The sequence below is a fragment of the Octopus bimaculoides genome, chromosome 20 (assembly GCF_046866305.1).
Source record: "Octopus bimaculoides isolate indiv1 chromosome 20, ASM4686630v1, whole genome shotgun sequence".
NCBI lineage: Eukaryota > Metazoa > Mollusca > Cephalopoda > Octopoda > Octopodidae > Octopus > Octopus bimaculoides.
Genome location: NC_142947.1, coordinates 6497122 through 6501890, shown reverse-complemented (window position 1 = coordinate 6501890; position 4769 = coordinate 6497122).

Genomic DNA, 4769 nt, shown 5'->3' with positions numbered 1-4769 from the left:
AATTTCAAGGCAGAGTAGATTGCTAGTAGTGAGAGAGGTGGCTTCATCCTCAGCTGTAGTATGATAGAGGGACAGGTAGAGGTGTGTTGCTGCAGAGAAAGCACATGGCTACCCCGCATCTAATTATCACATTTTCGTTGCTAAAGTGAAACTAAGAAACAGAAAACTGTGTAAGCCAAGGAACAACTGTATTTTATGAAAACATTGCAAAAGGAATTAAACTGAAACAGATATCAACAGGACACATACAACCCGTGCTAGTATGGAGAAAATGATCCTTACTTATTTATTATTATTATTATTATAACAACAACAACAACAACCACAATGATAGTAACACCCTACACTCTGTCTTCTACAACCCTAACCCTAACCCTAACAACTATTCTTATGACATGACAAGGATCTCCCCCACAGACTTACCCTTCAACAAAAGGGCATGTATCCCACCCCAAATCGACAGTGAAACAGAAGCAAAGATCTCCTTAGCAAGAAATAGACTCCGACATATCTTAGACTAATACAACAAATCCACTAAAAAACATAGTGAGGAGGGGACCCACCAAATCAGCTCCTCTGTTGACAGAGGCCTACATAAACTGAGACAGCGAATTAGGAACAGGGAATTAGTGTGCCTCCCTACGGAGAAGTCTGGCAGACTGTCAATAGACAGCCGTCAGAACTATGTCCAAACTATGCAACAACACATCAGTAACATGAGAGAAGTTACACAAGAACATGAAAAAGTGGAAAAAAATCCTCAACGCACACATGGGAATGTGGTGCAACATACTCCAATGTACAAAAAGGACAGCACACAATTTCCAAGCTACCAACAACGACATTCCTACACTATACGGGTTACGCAAAGACCACAAACCCTACATAAACCCTGTCATGGGACCTCCAACCAGACCAGTTTGTGGAGCAAATATCTCCAGCAACTGTACACTGTCCTACTTCCTCTCACAAGTATTACGACCTCTCATAGAGATGTCTCCAGATGTCTGTATAAGCATGGAAGATCTCCTCAGTAGAATCAGTACTTGCAACTACTCCGACGACCTCACAGGTTGTGTAGTGGGTAGTATGGATGTGATTTCACTCTACCCATCTATAGACATAGATTTTGCTGTGGGGATATGCATTCAGGTGATCTGTGAGAGTGAAGTGGAGTTCCGCAAGGTCAACACGAGGGAACTGGGCCTCCTCCTCAGACTAAGCTACGACAGTAACTATTTGGATGACCATGACCTCAGTAGATTCTGCCCCACCAGGCCACAGAGGGGAAGACCACCCGTCATCACTTCAGCAGTGAAAAAGAAGCACCACTCAACACTGGAGTGGCTGGACTGCACCCACCCAAAACCTGAGAACAACAATCAGGTGAAGGAAATGATGGCTCACGCAATAGGGGCCAGTATAAAAACCACCTTGAAGAACCACATAGTAAAGTTCAACAAAAAATTATACATGCAGGTTCAAGGTGCAGCCATCGGCATTGGTGTAGCTGGAGATGTGGCCGGCCTCTTCATGACCTGTTGGGACAGAAAACTCAAACATATGTTAGCAGAACGGTCCACAACTCTTCTACTTTACAGCAGATATGTAGATGACATTAATATCATAGTTAGGACCAACTTTTATTTATATGCGATGTAATTGTTCCTTTTTGGAATGGCATTGTTAGGGAGGTGTGAGTGGCCAGATCTGGCCAGTTTGAACCTAAAACAGAATATTTGGGCCTCAACGGGCCCTGCCTTATTTAACATTGTCCCAAAACTGATCAAAGAGGAAAAGGATCCTATCAGCTTTTTCAAGGAATACCAGATGAGCCACCCATACCTGGGTACAACTCACTCAACAAGAACTCCCCACTTGAGTGGACCACGATACCGCAAAACTTGGCTTTAAAAGGATTTAGATAATCCTATCAGATGGTGCTATTAAATTGGACATGGCCTGGACCAATCTTTGGTTGAAACATATCAAAGTTTTATCTAAGATATACATATGTACATATGCATCATCATCATCATCATCATTGTTTAATGTTCACTTTCCATGCTGGCATGGGTTGGATGGTTTGACTGAGGACTGGCAAGCCAGCAGGCTGTACCAGGTTTCATTCTGATCTGGTAAGGTTTCTACAGCTGGATGCCCTTCCAAATGCCAACCACTACAAGAGTGAAGTGGGTGCTTTTACGTGGGCCAGTCAGGCAGCACTAGCAACAACCATGCTCAAATGGTGCTTTTTACATGCCACTGTATATACATATATACATGTATATATGTATGTATGTATGTGTTTGCATCGTAGAGGCCTGTGGCTTAGTGGTTGCAGTGTGTCCTGCCCTCAATTGCAAGGCTGTGAGTTCCCGGTGGTGGTGTTGTGTCCTGTCATTCAGCTGGCAGAAAGGAGTTGTACATGGGATTCAAAAAGGGCCACTCTTGTCCCATTCTCAGTCACACTGAACCTCCATGAGAACTATGTTAAGGATTATGCAATGTCTGTGGAGTGCTCAGCCACTTGTATGCTAATTTCACAAGCAAGTCGTTCCATTGATCAGATCATTGAGCACTCATCGTCATAACTGACGGGAATGCCTGTTAGTTACATATGCATACGTACACACACACACACACACACACACACATATATATACACACATAAATACATTCATACATATAAATGGGAGAATTTACCGAAAAAAACAACAACAGACGAGGACAGGTGGTGTAAACAACAAAAGGATGTATTAGTTTAACGCTCGGGAATAGAGAAAGTCTTTGACGTTTCGAGCACCGTTAATGGCACCTGTGCCCAGCGTCGCCTTCCTGGCACTTGTGCCAGATGGCACGTGTAAAGACATTCAAGTGAGATCGTTGCCAGTGCCCTCGAACTGGCTCTTGTGCAGGTGGCACGTAAAATACACCATTCTGAGCGTGGCCTTTGCCAGTACCGCCTGACTGTCCTTCGTGCTGGTGGCACGTAGAAATCCCCCACTACACTCTCGGAGTGGTTGGCGTTAGGAAGGGCATCCAGCTGTAGAAACTCTGCCAAATCAGATTGGAGCCTGGTGTAGCCATCCGGTTTCACCAGTCCTCAGTCAAATTGTCCAACCCATGCTAGCATGGAAAGCGGACGTTAAACGACGATGATGATGATGATGATATATATATATATATATATATATATATATATATATGTATCCTATGAGATTAAAAGCATTCATTAAAGTTAGTCTCATGTTCCACCTGATGTACATCTGTGTGCGTGTGTTAAATGATGTTTAATTTTATTCAAACCAACAACAAACAGCTAATTATTCACCCACACACAGTCTCATAGACTCTATTATACATTAATCTATATTTATCACTTGTCAACTACTTTTACGCGATAGTTTCAGGTTTTTATCCAAGTGGTCGGAAACACAGACTTTTTTAAACGGTCTTTGTCCCAGCTTTTAAAACAAACGACAAAATGCTTTTATATCACATGATTAGGAACATCGTTGATGCTCTGCTTGTTGCTTAGGAAACGGATAATTAAAACTTCATTCAATGTCTACAATTCAAAGCAAACTGACTTTTGCTCAGGGCAGTGGGCAACCAGCCTCCTCCAGTGGGTTCCATTCAGCTTCTATCGTCACACATCCATTCTACATAATGCTGAGGAATTTCAACCATGTTTCGTGGTCTGCTACCACAACAGCTCCTTTATAGGATCCAGTTAGCTCAAGACATCATCAGGAGGATCCACGTCCGGTTTCGGCCCCTACTCCCCTACCATTTTGACGTGGCGCCTCCCCCCCTTTCGGAGGTGTCTTCAGCTCCGGTGTTGGGTGCATGTCTTCTTTCTTCTATTCCCTGGCCTCTTCAATGCAGCATCAACGAGTGTCAGCGTCCGACTGATTGTCTTGTCAAATTCCCCTTTTTATACTTGCTGCTAGGCTCCAGCAAGTTGTCACGTGACACTGTCTAAATTTCCCACTGCTAGGGTCCAGTAGGCAGCCCCAGCAAGTCTTCGGGTCATCTTGAAATGGCCACCACCGGGTAGCATGGGATCTTTGGCCTCCCTTTTTTCACACTCGTTATCAGGTAGTACTCAAGCCATGGTTGTTTTCAAGTCCTGCTGATTGGTTAGGTACAGAATGGAGCCAGTCAGATGGAATCCCTTGCAATGGTCACAACCTCGCTCTTCTCAGAATCTCTTTGTTTCTGACCTGATCTGCCAGTGTGCTCTCAACATCTTTCTCAGATACATTTCATTGAATACAATTAGTTTTCTATTCCTCTTCGTTGTCTTCTTCCAAATCCTTTTCTTTCAACATGGACTCCAAATTGAAACTCACTCCAGCTTCTTCATTAACTTCCACCCATAATCTTTCAGTCTCGTAACACTCTCGTTATGTTTCTCTTCACTGGTTGTCATTAATATAGATTTTTTATTTCATTCCACGTTTCAAGTTTTGTCTTTAGTGCAGGGTTTTTGGGGGGTTTTTTGTACTAAGTTATGAGGGTAGGGTGGAACAAACCAACAGCTGTTGTTATCTAGTAGGAGAGACAGACACAAAGGCACACAAAGGCGCACACATACATACATACATACATATATTCAGTCAATATGAGAATAAAAAACTCTTATAGGGATGGTTCTATCTAAGTTACATAATAATAATAATATATATATATATATACACACATATATATGTATGTACATGTGTGTGTATATATACATGTATATATACATGTATATATATATA